The 19,771-nt window shown below is 37.5% G+C and overlaps 2 long non-coding RNA genes across 3 annotated transcripts in view; one reads left to right on the forward strand and one right to left on the reverse strand.

The window, feature by feature from the left end:
• Positions 1-19,771, forward strand: part of LOC114676281 (uncharacterized) — a 99,628-nt gene that overhangs the window by 11,505 nt on the left and 68,352 nt on the right. For both annotated transcript variants that reach the window (XR_003727159.2, XR_013413598.1), the window contains exon 2: positions 5,441-5,586. This is a non-coding gene — a long non-coding RNA (uncharacterized LOC114676281). The remainder of the gene's footprint in view (positions 1-5,440; positions 5,587-19,771) is intronic.
• The window catches only part of LOC144339040 (uncharacterized), a 32,147-nt gene continuing 15,330 nt past the window's right edge, over positions 2,955-19,771 (reverse strand). Inside the window, exons 2-3 of the long non-coding RNA XR_013413599.1 lie at positions 4,270-4,326; positions 2,955-3,208 (exon numbers count right to left, since the gene is read on the reverse strand). This is a non-coding gene — a long non-coding RNA (uncharacterized LOC144339040). The remainder of the gene's footprint in view (positions 3,209-4,269; positions 4,327-19,771) is intronic.

Consider the following 19,771-nt stretch of genomic DNA (forward strand, 5'->3'; position numbering starts at 1 on the left):
TCACACAGGATCTTCATTTGATGACACCCAGGAATAAGGTTGCTCAATATCAGGAAAAACTGTTCATATCCTTTGTAAAAGATACTAATCCAATGCCATCCCCAAGACCCTCCTTTGCCCTCCTTGCTCTAAAAAAGCCAAAATGGCAGATACTAATTTAGCAGTCTCTCTTGTAGCCAAGGATGTTCATATGATCCCGTTCTGGCCATGAAACATAAAAGAAAGTCTACAAGGGGGCTTTGAGGGTGGCAATTGCTTCCTGATGAAAGCTACAGATGGACAAGACCTCTATAGTCTTCTCCCTGCCTTGCTCATGGATATGATGCCACAAGTTAGCAGTTCACTTGAGACAATGAAGCTACAAGTATGACAGAGACCAACAGCCTAAGGATAGCAGAGATGACAGATATGAAAACCCGCATCATTGATAATATGACTGAACAGCTGCCTACCTCTGGGCTTCTTGTGATATTAGAAAAAAATCCTAACAATGCCTGTAAGCCACTCCTAGTTAGGTGTTCTGTTACTTGCAACCTAATGTATCCTAACCAATAATCTAACAACCAGATTAGTTTTTATTTTATGGATTGTTATTAGTCTTGCAATTAAGCCTATTTCATCTTAACTTTAGCCACCAGAAAGTTACAAAATTGTAACCTATGTCTACCATGCCACTGTAAGTTCTGCTAGTTCAACTTTCTCAATCCTAAATATGTTTTGATGTTTATTTTCCTAAAATATTTGTTATGTTTTTTGTATTATATGTACTTTTATAAGTTAAAATTTTTCCAGAGCATGGCAAGGCATAAATAAACATATAAACAAACCCCCAAAATTTAGCTCCACTGGAGGATGGAGAAACTAGTTGGTTTATTAAAGTTTCACAGGAGGATGGCATCTGGGTCCCTCTCTTTAGTTCAATTCATGAATTCCAATCATTCCTAAGGTTTTAACTGAAGTGAATTTGTATGTAGTTTAAACAGTGGCCCGTTAAAAATTATGCATCTATTAAATTCAGCACTTACTATAGGATCTTAAACGAGGGGGCCCACAATTGAACTTGAGGAAATCTATAATCTCCATGACATAAGCAAAATTTTTATTTTGCACACAAATGTGTATTTTCCTGGGTGAAGCTCTGAGGCTTTCATCAGATTCACAAAGAAGTCTATTATCCCAAAAAAGTTATGACCTACTGGGCTAAGTTACTTTTGCCTTTTTTGAGTCCCTCTCCCCCAAATCACCATTTTATTCATCTGGGTTTTTGCTTTCTGTCAAGACCCTAAGGTCTATCAGAAGGCTGATGCCTCGTTATTCTGAGATTGCACACTCAATAAATGTTAGTTGACTTGTATAGATATTTAATTATTTACACTGCATTTGGTGTCTTTTGGAATAGCAGTGTCTGGTTGATCATTCTAAAGGCTCTGAATCCTCAGCTGCATCCCAGTGGGCTTAGCGTGTTGTAAACACACAAATCAAAGTAGTGTGCGGGAGGAGAAAAATCATTCCTTTCAAGGATAATGTGTTTTTCATGAGAAACAAGTCATTACAAAATCATCGCACCCATGCGTGCTCTCATTCTACCTCTTCATCTCTTCTCTCTTTTCAAATTATCTCACCTCCTCCTCCTTCCCTCACTGTGTTACCCTTCCACTTTATTATCCTGTATTTTATTATTTTACCGTCTCCTTCTTTAGTATATTTTAATGACTTCTACATAATATATGTCTTTGAACTACTTTCCTGTCTTTGAACTACCTGACTCTCTGTTCCCTTTTTCCTCATGTGGCACCTGTCTCTTCTTCAGCTGCTGTACATGATACTGTCATGCTCCAAGTGGATCCATTGCATATTTTCACAAATTTCAAGTTCCCGACACATAAAAAGACAGTATTCATACCCTGTTTTACCATGATATTTTGATTCTCCCTGAAGATTTAACTTTACTGCCATTTTAATCTTTTTCCTATTCCCTTTCGCATCTGTGAATACAGACCCAATAATTTACTTGTACCAATTTTCTAGTTATGCAAGTTCTGTGGAAACTTCCACCCAGTTGATATATGTGAAGTGATCGATTCATCACCTTTCATAGTTCAACTTTCTCTCCCTGGTTAAAATTAAAAGTGGGTTTAAGTAAGCCAGAGATTTTTGAAGATTTCTGTCGTGAGAGGGATGACTCTATGGGGGCAAAGTCTTGGTGAAAATTTCATGTGTCTGTTGAGAGTTTAGGGTTTTTTTTGTTTTTTTTTTAAATAGCAGCTAAGTTACAATTTTAACCAACATTTTATTACATGCAGAGAGTAAACATCTGGAAATCATCCTGGGTAATCAGTGTGAATTTTTGTGGTGAAATAGAGGCTTATATTATATACTACAGCTTAGCGATTACAGTCTTAATGATCTGTACATTATTCACAAAATACTTTGTTTTAAATCTGTCTTTAAAAAATAATTAGAATTCAAGTTATTTGTGAAACAGGAATCCTGCCACTTTTTTTTAACTTTACATACAACTCCCTAGGACAGTCTGGTTGCTAGAGAAGGGAGTTTAGTATTGGTTTGTTTTTGGTGTGTTTGCTTTTTTTCTTTAACTCACTATTTGTGAAATTTAAGGAGCAGTAAGGATCCTAAGTCAGGCAAGTAAGCTAGAAAACAATCAAACTCGAAAATCACCCAGGCATGAAATCCCCTTGAACTAAGGAATGCTTCCAACATTAAGTTCTCCATAAGCTTGAACTATAAACGATAACATTTCAAAAATACTTTCTAAAGGAAGATTCATATTAGGAAACTTGATCATCTAAAATTAGACAAACTTATCTTCTCTTACTATCCTAAAATAATAGCCTACACCCTTACCCAATATGATCTAAAAATAACAGATTGTATATCACCCCTAAAGTAACTTGGCTTGGGCCCAAGAACTAATACATACATGACACTCAGAATTGCATCCAAAAAAAAGAAATGGCATTTTCCTTCTTGTGAGTTCTCACAGCACAGTAAGCCTTCATGGCATTATAATCCTAATTAATGTTCATCTTCTTCACTGTGTTCAAGTGTGAAAAATGCAAAGCAGCAACACTCTTCACTGGTAATCAGGCTCCCAAGAGGCTGCAGTTTCAGAAGGTGTGTCTCAAACTCGATTTTAAGTCTTCTACTCTAACAGGGATTATGTGTCTTCACTCTGAAAGCTGATAACCTGAGAAATTAAAGACACAGGAAAGGAAAACCAATGCAAGGAAAATGCTAGTTTTTGTTATTTTATTTTTTCACTTAATATGAAGGAGTCATATGGATATAGGCCAAATAATGCTAGAAGTAGAAGAATGCTAGGAATTACAACAGTAAAGAGTGGGTTGAAGGCAAGGAGGAGATGAAGACGGAGAGAGTAACAAAGAGAGAAAAACAGAAACTCAAAGGGGAAAGGCAACAGGGCTGCATCCTGACTTTTGTGGGCTTTTTTCTCCATGAAAAAAAAATTGAAATTTCTATTTTACTACTGCATTGGAATGAAGATGAATACAATTACATTATGTATAAAAATATTTTCTTCAACCTGAAAGTTCATCTTTTTCTTCTGATTTTGAAAGAAATAAAAACATTTTTGTGTGCTCCTAAAAGTGCTGTGGGCCTAAGCACCAGGTCCACTGTGTCTAATGGTTAAGTTGTCCCTGGCAGATAGAAAGAGAGAGAGGGAGGGGGAACGTTCTGCTTGGAAGTGAGGGACAAATTAAAGCAAGCAGAAGAAAAATTAAATAAGCACATATGTTGGTGTATTTCCATCATTAGCTATAAATTATATATTAAATTATTCATAATCATGCCAGGTAACCTTTATTGAATACTATGTGCTAAGCACATTACATTATCTCACTCATTCCACACAATAACCTTCAAACTAAGTGGAAGAAGATGTGCCTTGATGCTTTAGGGCCTCTTGGGTCATAGGCTAGAATTCAGAATTGAATGCAATCACAAACATAAAGTGCACAGAACTCCATTCTCAACCTACCTTTCCCAGGCAGTCTCTGTAACATCCCTGGCTTTAGCAGTCACCCACTGGCCGGTGACTACCAAATGTATAGCTCCAGCTGTTTTCATTAGGATATTTTCAATTGTCAATAACAAGATGCTTATCCAAATGATACAGATAGCCAGTAAGCCATCAAGGCTAACCCCAGTATCCTTGGAATCGCCCTATTTCACCTGCTTATCACTCTACTTGAATTATTGCAATACCATCCTACAAGGCCTCCTTACCTCAAGTACCCTTTGACCCACGTCCCCATTGCTACCAGAATTATGCTTCCAGGTGGCCTAATGAGGGAAGAGAAAAAGCATGTCACTATGTTGTGTAACTTCCTGTAGTAGCTCCCCTTCACCTTCTGGATATGGTCCATGTATTTTTTTATTCGGCAAATACTTATTGGGATCTCCATGTCAGGTTTTGGTTTGGTGATATGAATGAAAGATGAACTAAATAGATGGGGTCCCTGCTTTCATGGGCATGTATAGTCTAGGGGACTCCGGAGGGAATGGATGGGAGTACCTAGGGTGAAATCCTGATCCAGAGAACAGAGCCACTAACCTGTTTTTAAGGAAAATCAGCTTCATGAGCTTGGAGGGGAAGGAGCTGCTAAAGAATCAAATAGTGATGTTCCCAGTGCTCTTCAGTGTCCTCAGAATTCCTTGACCTTATTAAATGGCTCACCATAGTGTCTTCATAACTGTTAATGTTCCAGCCTTTCCCCTGGGAAAGCTAACTTTTTTTCCTAATGCCTAAAACTTCTGTGCACATTATTTCATTTCATTTTTCTGCTTATGTATACCCTGCCTTGGTCCTCCTCCAGCCCCCACAAGAAAATATCTGGGATTTGGGATTGCTTGACCCGTAGTAGAAATTCAAAAATGACTGAACACCTTGACAAGTGAAAAAACTGAGACCCAGAAAAGTTAAACCTGTAACCCAAGGCCAAGCAAATAAATTTCCTCTGAAAGACATATAAAGGTGGAAGGCTTATCATGAAAGGTAAGTTCTGCATCATAGGCAGTGTCTGACAACAGAGTGGATGCTATGGGTCATAGATCATCCTGAAGTCCTCGTGGCCCTGTTCAAGCTGTGATTCTGCAAAGCACAGAGCAAGCTGGCAATTTACAACCCCTTACAGAACTTCCTAACTTTAAACAAATATTACAACAATTTTATCTAAGTTCAAGATTTTAGATATTTTAGAGAATTTTTGGATAGTGCCTACAAATCTTTTAAAGAAGTTTAATAGGTTCTAGACAAATATACATTCTAACGAGAACCCAAAATTATATCTATCTATATAATATAATTTAGCCTTTTAGAAAATCAGTGTGCTATAATAAAAGTATACCACATTTAATTCTTTTACTTATTCATTTATTTATTTTTCTCTCACCTTAGACCTAGAAACACATTTTGTCCACGAAAGCAGTTTCAAGTGAGTGAGTTACACTGAATGCCCAGAAAGAACAATGCAACTTCTGGAAATCCCGTGGTAGCAGCCAAAGTTGTCAATGAATCAAGAATCAACTTCGAGGAATGTTTTGGTATGTAGATGCTTCTAATGAATATGCTGAAATCATGTGAAATAGCCCTCATCAGCATCAACAAATATTTGTTAGGCTTATCGTGTGGATGGATTAATGAGGATATGAAAGCCTTAAATGTCCAAAACTGACATTGCCTCAGGATGCCCTCTTGGGTTCTTAAGCCTAGTTTTTATTTAACTAGAGCCCTTAGCTTTTTATTGGACAGTGTACCTTTGTACCTTCAAATTATAATAAAAGTAATTGTAAAAATATTATTATTCTTATTTTAACTGTGCAACCCAAATTTCTGGAATATACCTGGCATAGAGCAGGATGAAATCATACTTAGAAAAAAAAACCCAAAACTTTGAAGACATTTTGGTAGGATTCATCCCTCCTGAAAATTTGTTGGTCTATTCCATGACATCCGCTGACCAGTATTGCATACGTTCAATTCTATGATTTAATCAGTTATTTTTGACCTTAACACTGAACATTTTCCCACCTCCCTAGAAATGCCAGAGAGGAATCCAATCTTTTCTAAGCTCAATAAATGCATTAATAATTTTCTTATACCACCTAGTCAAATATCTTTTCTCCCAGACACGTTCTGCTTTGTATAAATGAGTTGCAAAGACCTGTCAATTCAACTGTCAATGACAAACAAAGCCTATTTGTCTTAAAATTTTGTCACGGCAGAATTTTATCTGTAAATTTCATTTCAAATTGTGCCTAGCAGATTGCCCTATGTTTGCAGAAAAAAATCAGTTTGTTAACAGTAGGACCCAAATACTAAACTTACAAAGATAGTCCAAGAGGAAGCATCCAAGACAAACAGAAACTTCCAAAAGTTGTAAATCACCAAAGGACACACAATTGATTTGTGTTTTACTGAGTTGTCACATCATAGGCTCATAGTAAATGAGTACAACATGGCTCGAAATCTATGGGTAGAGTTTCTCCCATTACTTAACGTGTGCACATGCATATCACATTCAGATCTTTGCCTTCACTAAAAAAAGTAAACAGTGTGATGACATCATTCACAGCCAATCAAAGCATAGCCCCATGGCAAAGGAAGTCCTGGGAGATCCTTCTGCAACTGAGCACGAGAGTGAACATGCAATATGTTTGATAAGCTGTCCTAATACATGTCCAGGGGTTCTAAGCTCTATTTACAAAATAGCACTTGTTTCTGCTTCAAAAACAGCTGAGGGTGGCCAGCAATATATCACATTTACAAGAGGAGCAATTGCAGTGATAGACACAGGATGACCAGGAACAACCTTTGTTCGTCGTTCCATCACATGGCTCAATAATAAATATTACTCATCCAGTGTACACATAGGATGTGGTGAGGCAAAACCCTCTCCCAGAGGTCAGAGTACACTCCCTTTTCCAGGCAGATCCCTTAATCAAATTTATTGTCTTTACTTTGGGGAACCACAATTTTCCCATCAAGTAGAAGCCAATCTCGGAACAGTAGATTGGGGCCTATTTATTATAGTCACTTTCAAGTTCCCCTTTTTTCCTTCTGAGTCCCAAACAGTTCATGGTCCCTTGGTCTTGACTAAACCAGTCTCATATTTTGAAGTTTTGCTTTCTCTCTTATCTAGCCTTCCGTAAGTTCCAAATGATCTCACTTTGTAGTTTCATTGACTAGAGATCACAAAAATCAGAAGTCACTGATAATGTACTTGGAGGCACAGGTCCATTGTATGAGATTCTATCATTTTGGTTCTTCATGAGAACACAGTCTTCTTTCAACACAGGGTTGTAGATCCATTACTAGGAGTCAGCAGAATTATAAAATAGTATTGTGCAATACACAATATAATCAGTTTAATAGAAAGTATTGTATTATTTTAAAAACACAAATATACTGTGGTTTGACTTTTTTCCTATAAAAAAATAGCCTTTTTTAAAGAAATTCAAAGTATATAGAAAACATCACACTCTACACCTTCGTATGAAGAAAAGTCATAAAGAAAGAAAACTGGCTGGGCATGCTGGCTCACGCCTATAATCCCTACAGTTTGGGAGGCCAAGGCGGGCAGATCACCTGAGGTCAGGAGTTCGAGATCAGCCTGACCAACATGGAGAAACCCCATCTCTACTAAAAACACAAAATTAGCCAGGTGTGGTGGCTCATGCCTATAATCCCAGCTACTTGGGAGGCTGAGGCAGGAGAATCGCTTGAACAGAGGTTGCAGTAAGCCAAGATCCTGCCATTGCACTCCAGCCTAGGCAACAAGAGTGAAACTCCACCAAAAAAAAAAAAAAAAAAAATGAAATGAAGAAAGAAAGAAAGAGAGTGAACTGATAGAAAGAAGTGACACTCAAATGCCTACCTTGGACTTACCAAAAAAACCCCAAACAAACAACATTTGGCACAGAGTACATCCTCTGAACATCTTTACCAACTAGCAATAAAATCATTTTATAAATACTGCCTCAATGAGGACTAAGTCTGAGCCAAGTTAGATACTGTCACTATGAATGATACCTTTCCAAGAAGGACTACAAAGATCAGAGAAAGACCAGTCCTCATCTGCATAGTCTGGTGTGTGAAGCAAGATTTTTTCTTAGTGCCCAACCCATGGCTCTAGTCAAGTACCTCACACTTGTTCTGATCCTCCTAGCTGGAGGAAAATATTTATCATTAGAACTCACTGGGCATCTGTATTATTCTGATGATATGGTTTGGCTGTGTCCCCACCCAAATCTCATGTTGAATTCCCACATGTTGTAGGAGGGACCTGGTGAGAAGTAATTGAATCATGGGGGCAGGTCTTTCCCGTGCTGTTCTCGTGATAGTGAATAAGTCTCACGAGACCCGATGTTTTTAAAAAGAGGAGTTCCCTGCACAAGCTCTCTCTTTTCTGCTGCCTCCCATGTAAGATGTGACTTGCTTCTCCTTGCCTTCTGCCATGATTGTGAGGCCTCCCCAACCATGTGGAACTGTAAGTTCATTAATCCCTTTTTCCTATATTAATTACCCAGTTTTTGGTATACCTTTATCATCAGTGTGAAAATGGACTAATACACTTGATATATTTTAAAATTCCTCCTCTTTCAATAAAAAGCTGTCTCAGAGACAATGGCACGTAATAAAGTCTACACCTGCCACACTACGAAAATCCAGGCTGCTTCTTGACCAGAAGTCACTTAAAAGGCTGAGCGGTTTCAAAGATCGTTGAGGGCTGGGCATGGACAATTCCAGTTTACCTCTACCTTAGTCCTCAAGCTACCTATCACTGTTTACTTACCTTTACTTGCCTACATCTCTCCAGTCTCTGGGACATCTTCCTACTTTACTGATATTCCTCTTTTCTCTGGAATGTAGAGACTGTATCTCAGATCCCCAACCATACATGCAGTTGCAGTCAGGACCAACATGAAGATGCTAAGATTCCCAGGTTCAACTCCCTCCCCTTGTGTTTTCCCCCACTAGGATAGCCATTCTGAGACCCTTGTAAATTTGCCCCGTGGATTTTATTTTGGTCCTAAAGTTCAGAGTTTAATGGTGGGAAGTTAAGGAAGTGTGGGGCTTTTCTCAAGCCTCAAACCCTATGACCCCCAATAAAAAGATTCCAGATAGCTTTCAATCTTTTCCATTTATACTGTCAATCCAAGAAGAGATTTTATCTGAGCATCATAAAAATAATGCCAAACAACAAGCCCTTCTCTGTTTTGGTCAGTTCAAATCAGTTAGTGATTTCTGCACTTCCTAATATTTTAAAGGACTGTTGAAAGAGTGTCCTAACATTTCTTTTGACATTGTTAAGAGAGTTTTTTTGGAACAATTCCAGAAAATATTCCAAGTTGAGGCTGGAGGAAAAGAGCCAAGGCATAATATGGTTTGTATTTAAAGTTTCTCCATATCAGATGAGATTATTGTGTTGAAAGTTCCTTTTTCCTATGTATATTTTTAAGCTACATTTTGCCTGCTGAAATGTAGCCAGTGGAATTATTGAAGCCCCAAACTTCTTTCTGAAAAGTAGCAGGAAATGCACTTCTTAGAGAGAAATGACATTTCTGAAGTGGAAGAATTGGTGGAAATTAAGTTCCTCAGAGGGAAATTTTTTTCTCACAAAGTTGGCGGCCCAGGCTCTGGTGAGCCTCAGGCCTAACCTTTGGCAAATTTGATAAATTGCCAAGCTGAGCTTGGGTGCAACCTCCTGCACATCCACACTGGCACACACAGCACTAAACACTTTAGGTCTTTGTCTGACCAATGTCAAGAAACCCCCAGAGAGTGCCCTACTGGACTTCTCTCTTCTCAGTGAAAATGTCCTCTTAGGAGGTTATCCTATTGTGAATAGAGAAAATAGGGTCAAATTACAGAATGTTGAATGCCACTGGAGGCAACAATTTTTTTAAAAATCTTGAAAATCATCCAGTAGGGTTATTTCCAGAACTGTTAATTTTTAATATTTTAGCTGAAAATCTCTTTCTCAAAAAAAAAAAAAGTTTCAAAAAGGCCTAAGGTATAAATAAGTGAACCAAGAGCTATACTGGTTTCAACCCCTTTTCTTTCCAGAGGGAGAGCCTGGAAATCCCCAGATATTTAAAAAGCCATTACTCTAATCCAGTCCCTTCAATTCACAGATGACAAACTTCAGCCCAAAAGTAAATCAACTTGTCCAACATTACCAAATGAAGTAATGACAAAAGTCAAAAGCTCCTCAAGGGCATGTCTTTACTGTCACTGGACCTGACACAGGCCCTCAAAAGCCCTGTAATAAATGCTAATTTCCTGAATTCCACAATTTATGCTATGGTGTTAACGACCGATACAATCTTTAAACATTACCCCTTTGAGGGGTGTTTGCTTTCATTTAAACAGGATTCAGTTCCTTAGATCAAAGAAGGAATATCTAAGAGCAAATATGTAGATGTTGTCAATAGTCTTGTTGGTACACTAGAAAATTGAGGGTAGTGTAACCAAACCTCCGGAAATAGACTATCTGTCATTTGACAATAATACACAATTATATAATTTAATTGTGTGCATGTTGGGTGAGGGGCAGGAGAGGAAGGGGATAAAAGAAGTATCTGTCATTATCATAAACGTACCTAAAATAAGAAAACCTAAACCAAATCACATAGACTGGTGCAGTATGCTGAAGTTTGAATGAGAACACATTGAGAGTTGGTCCTACATTAATTCAAGTCGGAGCATGTTTGTTGGCTACTTCTGATGTCATCATGCGTGTGTGTAATTCACACTGCTCTGTGTCTTACCATGAGCAGAATGTTTTCTGTTTTAAGATGAGTATAAGTTTTATTTTCATTTAAAGTTTGCCTTGATAAAGCAAAAATAGGGCTTTTAGGCCCTATCAAGTTATGCCTTGATAACATGATAATAGGAGCTTTTAGACTTTCAAAATGTATTTGTTTCTTCTTCTATTTCTTCTAGCCCATAAGTTGAATACATCGTGATTACAGAAATAAGTGGATTATTAAAGTAAATTTGTTTAGATTGGGTAATAGTGGCGCCAGGTATTATGCTGTGAGCCAATGTGTAAATGAAAAAAAAAAAAAAGAGTAATTCCATTTGTCAGAGATCTAAAAAGCTTGACTCCCTGGAAAAAACAACTACACCACCCATCACCACTATCACCTTCATTCATTGCTCAACCAGCCTGACCAGACACTTTCCCACAGTACTCCTCATGATTACATTATTATTATTTTGGGAGTTAGTTGATGATGACAGGGAAAAAAAAAAGGAACTCACATCAATTATGGTTTCACATTTACTGCAAAGGAAGAAGTTCGATTTTCCAACATGCTGTAAATCTCAATAGTCCAAAGTGGCACTGTAACTGTCATTTTGACAGACACATGAGTCAAAATCACAAATATCTAATTTTAAATGCTATGGAGTTGCTTATTTTTCAGAAAGGCATAAATGTTGGCAACACATGAAACTTAGTAATACCGAATTCATTAGGAATTCACAAGGGTGGTGAAAGTTTTCTATCTTGAAGTTAGGAGTAAAAAAAAAAAAAACCACTTTACATTCTGCATTCTGTCAAAACTATACTTGATGAGAAAATTGAGAGGAGATTCCAAAATATTTCCTTATCCAATTCTACCATCAAATGGCAAATATCTGATTTTGCCATCAATCAAATCATTGCCCTTTTCAGCCATTTTGGTGACTTCATCAAAGGATATTCTGCTCAACTGTTTGCGCATGTGCAATTGTGACTCAGGATGGTACGGAGGAAGAAATCCTGCTTTCTCACTTCTCAGAGACTATCATTAAAGATTACAATGTCTTTAAATTTGCCCATAAGAGCAGAAATGATTAGAATACCCATGGAAGGTTCTCTAACAGTCAGAATTCTTGTGGAAAATAAAACAACAAAAGTTACCTGTTGTTGCCAAGTGTCAACTTCCACATATGGCCTAGGCATCTGCAGAAAGACCTCAGTCTTGTTCTCAGAACACCAGATTGTCTGCCTTGCATTGTGAAGATCTGCATGCTTGTCACATAGTTCTAGCCTTTGTTGAGCTTTAGGTTTGTTGAGAAATATGGTGGGTTACATTCAAGACTTGAGAGATACAGCTGCTCTGTTTTGGAATACAGAGAAAGGACTAGGAATCATTCTTCAAAATATTTAATAACTAATATGGCACAGGCACAGACAAGTCAAGACTGACACTGGCACAAATAATAGGTATCACTGAGTTGGAGCATACTTACTGAGTACCAATTAATTCACCCTTCAAAAATAACAATGAGATCGCAACATAGGTATCAACATAGAAAGATGTCCAAGTTATAGCCAAGTGAGGAAACAAATTTGCGTAACACAAGGTACAACATGGTCCAATTTATAAATGTTTAGAAGAATCTGATGAGATTTACAGATTACTCCCACAGGATTCTGGCAAATATGTGCAGAATATCGAGCAAAGAGGTCTCCTGAGAGTCTTATTCCTGAGTTCTAGTCTTAAATCTACCACATTGCTTAACCCTTACATGCCTCGGGTTCTACGAAATCAAGGGGTTAAACTAGAAAATACTTATACTATTCCAGTTCTCATTTGCTATGAGTGTAAGAGGAATTCTTTCTTAGTTTCCTTTTGTGAAAGAAAGGTTTAGAAAACCTACTTCAAAGATTATTGTAAGGCTTAAAAAGAGCAGGTTTGTGAACACGCATTGTAAACTGTGACTATAGTATAATAACAATAATAATCCATAGCTTGAAAAAGCTATGTACTACTTAAATTGTAGCCTGTACTACAATTTATTAGTTGTTCATACTAGTTCTTCTTAACTTCAGTTCACTTGGGGATATTACATACACAAATTCTTCATCAAAAAGCCTAGAGCCTTATGTTTAAGGTTACTTTAGAGGCTAAACCATATGAAATATCCGCCTCAAGGGTAAAAAAAAATCTGTTGCAGCAAAGTTGACTTAATTAAACTTCTGAAAAGTGAATCCTATTTTCCCACTGATGTCCTTGATGAAATCAGAATCACGTCTCCTAGAAAATATTTCAGTGGATTAGGTTGCAAACTCATTTTCCTATTTAAAGAATTATAGAAGTTAGATAAATATCTTTGAAGGGTCTCTGTCAACTAAAATAGTCTATGGTTCTGATTCTGCTGGATTCAGTCCAGGAGTTGCCCTTTCTCAAACTGGGATGCCAGTGGGTGTGTCCTGCTCAGATTTTCACGGGGTCTTAGGAATGTGTCTCCCCTCTTGATGTCAATCTGGTAAAGCGGGGTTTACTCTAAATTTGTTTCTTTTTTAACTGTATGGCCACCAAGGACAGAAATGGAATTTGGACTGATGTCACTGAAGGAACCATTCAATGTAAAAACAACCAGAGCTGTCTAATAAAGAAGTAGCCAGTAATCAAAGGAACTGAGTTTCTGTGGCAAGAGAAAAGAAATAGGGGGAGCTCCCCGCTTACTGGGGATGAGCATCCATTTTAGGATTTTTTTGCTCATCTTTTATCCCTTCTAACTAATTGTAGGAGCCCTGAGGACAGCTTTCTAAATTTTATTGCTTTCTGCATCTCTGGACATATTGTGCATGTTTAACAAATATATTTTTAATGATTGAAGGAATAACACAGAGGGAAATCCTGCATTTATTGAGCAGGGCATTGGAACACAAAACTTTAAGATACTTTGTGAAATTCTTGGAAGTGTTCATTATCCTGTGGAAAGCTAAATTCAATGGTAAGTGTGCAATGTGTTAGTTAGCATTTTTCAATTTTTAAGAATCCTTTTCTATCTCCAGATTGTTTTCAGTTCCTTCTTGCAATTCTCTATTTAGAAGATTTTTCTGTCTTATCTAAGGCCCCAACTTTATATTAAGAGCCCCCAGAACTGAGAAGTCACTATTCTTCTCATTGCAAAATGTCTATTATTTAAAAGAGTTTTGCTGCCAAATCGTCTTTTACCAGCATAAGCCACATACTAATTGGAAGAATACCTGATTCTGAAAAATTTGAAGTTTTACATTATGACAAACAAAACACAAATTTGGTAACTTCTGGATTCTACCAGACTTGTTTGTTTCAAATCAAATATACTTGAATTTCATATTATTCTCGAGTACAACCAGCACCCTGATTTGTTTATGTTTGTGATTCTGACTCATACTCTGAGTCTCAATTCTTTCGTAGGTGGTAAAATCAATTTAATGGATTAGAACCCAGAATTAAAAAAAAAAAATACAGTGAAATGGAAAAATATCAAAATGCATCACGCCTAGTAAGGAAAAGTATTTTTTTGTTAGTTTTTTTGTTTGTTTATGTTTTTTTTTGTTTTTTTGAGATGGAATTCCATTCTTGTTGCCCAGGCTGGAGTGCAATGGCACGATCTCAGCTCACTGCAACCTCCGCCTCCCGGGTTCAAGGGATTCTTCAGCCTCAGCCTCCCAAGTAGCTGGGATTACAGGCATATGCCACCTCGCCTGGCTGATTTTTGTACTTTTAGTAGAGATGGGGCTTCTCCATGTTGGTCAGGCTGGTTTTGAACTCCCGACAGGTGATCCGCCCGCCTCGGCCTCCCAAAGTACTGGGATTACAGGTATCAGCCACCGCCCCCAGCCGGGAAAGTATTTTTTAAATGAAACTTCCATTTCAGTAATTTAGATTTACATGTATGCATATGTGTGTTGTGATATAAAATGTATTTCTTACAGTGGATCGTGTGCAAAGAAAAGTTCTGAGGCCCTTTAAAATAATATCTACAGTATGTCAATAGTATTATGTATAAATAATATCCACAGTATATCACTATCCAATTTTTTCAGGAAATCATTTTGATAGATAATTCAGCTCATACATGTGAAATTACTCAGTTCAAAATTTCTCATTAGCACTAAGGGGAAAGATGACCCAGTTGTCAAGTTTCATGCACTTAGGTTAACTGGAATTAAAATAAAAAGAGGCGGATGCTCTTTATTTCACATCGTCCACAGAGAAACTGAAGGTCAAGTGCTTCGCAACTCAAGGGTCCAGACGATACGCCCCTGCTTCCTTCCCCAGGGTCAGTGCACAGGCATTGTTCCTTTCCTGGAGTTATCTTTGTTGTCTTCCTTCCACCTTTATAGCCCACTATTATTACTGTCTCCTTTACTCTTTTTTTTTTTTTTTTTTTTAAGCACTTGGCAAATATGTGAGGCAAAGTTTATAGGAGTTAAATATTTCTAAGAATATTGCTCTTAAAAGGTTTGTTAGAAAGGAGTCCTTTCTTCTACCCTCCTTACTTTCCTCCCCTCCCCTCCCTTTTCTCCACTCTTCCCAAGACCACAAGATAAGTGTTTAAAGCCACTTTTGTTCTACAAAGTGGTCTCTGTCTCCTTTAGAATGGGAAAGTTTCTATGTATGGTGGCAATGGTTGGAATAAGTCAAAATGAAAAAGGTTAAGAGAAAGTAAACACTTTTAAATTACCTTTTTCAATTTTCTTTTAATAGCTTTAAATAGCTATAAATAATATACACTTCATACACAGACGAAAGTTAATTCTTATAAATATTCTTTCAGGAGAGATAAAATGTTAGATGCATTTCACTTGGTAATATATTCTCCATTTACTGATTCTTTTCTAAAAGACTCCCCCTGCCCCCAATTTCTGTCTTATCAGTATAGTGCATAGAGAATATTTGACTTGAAGCTGAATCTATTTTCTCAATTTTTGAGTGACTATTCTCTAAAGAGAGTGTTATTAAAAGCAGATTTCCCCCAAATTGACTTTAACAGCAATTATTTTCTTTGAATATGAGAACGATATTTTGATTTCCCAAACGCACGTTAACTGAATTTTTGAACTGGAACCTTTATGGCTGAGTTTTCTCTATTTTTTTCTGTAATAGAAACATTACATTACATTGTCTCCCTGAGAACCCTAAAGCTGGAGGTTCCATGGTATGTGTCTTGCATAAAACAAAACAGCAGATGACAGCAAATTCATTTTTCTACTCTGCCATAGCTCCTATGGCTCACTAACTTTTGAACTATGGCTGTGCTGAGTGAATTTTTTTGTCAGGCCCTGTAAAACTGCTTTTCAGAGAGAGCAAAAACAAAAAAAAAGTTTTCTCAAAGGGACCTGTGATAGTGACAAGTCACATTGCTTTTCTGGGCATCAGTAACTTCTATTGCATAAATAAGAACTTTCAGATAGAATAATCTCCAGGGTTTGTTTTTTTAAGTCTTTCTAGCAATAAAAAAGTATTGACTCTTTTAACCAATATTTAATCATTTTAAGTCAAACAAAACAAATTTTTACATCATTGTAGTGTTACAAATGTATTTGGTTTCTTTTATACTGCCTAGAGATAACTTCTTAAATATATATTGGATTTCAGTGTTCTATATATAAATTTGAGCATTTCTTAATGAGGAAAAAAAGATTAAAACTCATATTGGCTCAATTATACTGGAGCAGGGTGAGAACATCTCACAAGGCAAGAGCAAAGACAGCCCCGAATATCTCCTCTCCTTTGTTGAAATATTACCAGCAAAACCCGAGTGATCAAAAAAGACTCACAAATTATATGGCAGTCCATGCCCACAAAACATAATACAATTCCGTCAAGGTACACTAGGTCAGTTGCTAAGAACCTTGTGTTTCTTCTAGTAGTTACATAAACAGATGTGTTTGCTTTTTTTTTCAAAGACTGAGGAAAAGGGAAAATTGCCAACACAAGTACCAAAATAATCAATTAAAAGTCAGCCCAGTCAGCAACAGCTGGTTTCAGTTGTCTGGAGTGTGCCCTGAGGCAACAGCACCTTGCAACTCCTTTCTCAGGCAAGGAATGCTGCCATTATCTCTTTCTCAATGGAAAACCACCTCCCCTGTCACATCCTTGTAAATTGTTGAACCTAAAGGGCTTTTTTCTCCACCCAGAAAAGAAGGTAATGGAAACTAAAGTAGGCTGTTCAACCATAAGTGTTGGGAAGCTTCCAAAAGCCTTCATTCCTGTCCAGAAGCTTCTAAAGAGGAGGCCTAGGATTAGGGAGATAAGCAATACTATCAAATTTTTGGAGCCTGGAAATGCTCTCCCCAACCTCATTTGTCTTTTAAGTAAGGGACCCAGAATGAGAAATAAATATTTGGGAAAGACACAGGAACTACATTTCAATCTTATAAATCCTTTTTTAACCTTACGTATTGAAAAGTTATATACATATATATATATAAAACTTCATATATATGTATGTGTAGAGAGGATAATATAACGCACTCCCGTGTATGAATCATTCAGCTTCAACAATGATGAACTTATAGCCCATCTTGTTCATTATTTTGAAGCTAATCCCAGACATCACATTATTTTAAAGGGTTTCTTTCTTTCTTTCTTTCTTTTTGTGACAGGGTCTTGTTCTGTCACTCAGGCTGCAGTGCAGTGGAGAGATCACAGCTCACTGCAGCCTTGACCTCCAGGCTCAGGTGATCCTCCTACCTTAGCCTCCTGCATAGCTGGGACTATAAGCATGTGCCACCATACCCAGCTAATTAAAAAAAAATTTTTTGTGTGTAGAGAGAGGATCTTGCTATATTGCCCAGGCTGGTCTCAAACTCCTGGGCTCAAGTAATCCTCCTGGCTTGGCCTCAAAGTGCTGGGATTACAGGCATGAGCCATCATGCCTGGCCTAGAGATAATTTTGTTAATATAAAATTGTCTTCCACTTTTCAGAGGTCAGGAAATCCAAATGAAGGAAGAACAATGAAAACTTCAGCTAAAATCATTACCGTGGTTAAGATAAGTTATATAAACTTCTTATACTCTAAGTGGACTTTTCATTTTAGCCTCAAAATTGATACTTGTCAATCATGAGTCAACAAATATTTATTGAATGTCCCTTAGGTGCCAGGCTCTGTCACCACAAAGCCTAAAAATAGATCAATGGGGAATCTAGTTTTTAAGTCTTTCTACCAATAAAAAACTTTTGATTCTGTTAACTAATATTCAATCATTTTAGATCAAAACCAATTTTCACATTGATAGGGACAGGAGACAGGAAAATTCTGGGCAGAAGAGGGCAGGTCCCCAGTGAGGGCCTCACCTTCAAGCCTGGAACTGTGGCCCAAAGTGAGAACATACATCCCTGTTTTCCCACTTGAATGTTGCCTTTTCCAAAACCACCCATGATCCCCCTGCCCCTCATCATGTGCCCATAAAAACCCCAAGCTCAGCCAGCAGAGAGAGGAGAAGAGGAGATGCAGTTGGATGTCAGAAACTACAGTTGGAGAGAAGCGGCTTGACTTCAGAGGGACAGCTTGATGGCACAGCTTTGGAGAGGAGTTTGGTCATCCCCAGCCAGACTCCAGAGGAAGCTTACCTTCCCCCAATCTGTCCGCTTTTCAGCTCCCCTTTCTGCTGAGAGCCACCATCATTGGCAATAAAATCCCCCATATTGACCATCCTTCAAATTCATTTATGCAACATTCTTCCTGGATGCCAGATAAGAACCCAGGTGTGGGTGCAAAAGGCAGTCACACTGACTCTCTACTGAGCTGTTAACACTTAAGCTGTCCATGGATGGCAAAGCTAAAAGAGCACTGACTGTAACACTCCTTCTGGGGCTTCAGGGGTCATGGACATCCCCAAAACACTGCCACAGGACCGGTACAAAGTTTGTTCCTGTTGGCACTCCAAAACACTCTCCCCAGCTCGTGCACCTCCTCACCTGCATGCTCCCTTCAGTAACGGGTTAAGCGCTGTGGGTTCGAGTGAGTAGAGCTTGCCCCTTCTGGTGCTGAAGCAGCCAACTAGTTCCAGTTCTTGCCCACAGAGGGGTCAGGGAAATTTCCTGCTTCAACATCATTGTAGTGCTACAAATGTACTAGGTTTATTAATAGTGCCCCACAAATTAAAAATAAAGTTATGCCTGTTTTTCCTATTTTTTTTAAAAGTCCAATGGCCCTGCTATATGAATACACAGTTATTTTTCTAGGAGCAGGCGTAAAAATGGGAATGCATATGCATTTCTAGAAAAACAAATTTTTGTTGTTACAAAGTAAACAAGCTTATATTATTTGTCAGAGCTCAGAAACAACATGATAACTTTATCATACATTTAAAAAAGAACTAAACCAATTCTATTGAAACTACTCTGAATAATAGAAGAGGGAATACTTCCAAATTCATTCTATGAAGCCAGTATTACCATAATACCAAACCAGACAAAGACACATCAAAAAAAGAAAAGAAAAACATAGGCCAAACCCCTGATGAACATTGATGCAAAAATCCTCAACAAAATACTAGCAAACTGAATTCAACAACACATTAAAAAGATCATTCATCATGACTGAATTGAATTTATCCCAGGGATGGAAGGATGGTTCAACATACACAAATTAATGAATGTGATACATCATATCAACAGAATGAAAGACAAAAATTACATGATCATTTCAATTGATACTGAAAAAGCATTTGATAAAATTTAGCATCTCTTCATGATTAATAAACCTTCAAAAAACTGGTATAAAGGAATATACTTCAACACAATAAAAGCTAAATATGACAGACCCACAGTTAGTATCACATTGAATGAAGCAAAAATGAAAACTTTTCCTCTAGGATCTGTGACATGACAAGGATGACTACTTTCACCACTGTTATTCAGCATAGTACTGGAAGTACTAACTACAGAAATCAAACAAGAGAAAGATATAAAGGCCATCCAAACTGGAAAGGAAGAAGTCAAATTATT

Source organism: Macaca mulatta, chromosome 2, assembly GCF_049350105.2.
Source record: "Macaca mulatta isolate MMU2019108-1 chromosome 2, T2T-MMU8v2.0, whole genome shotgun sequence".
In the NCBI taxonomy this organism is placed as follows: domain Eukaryota; kingdom Metazoa; phylum Chordata; class Mammalia; order Primates; family Cercopithecidae; genus Macaca; species Macaca mulatta.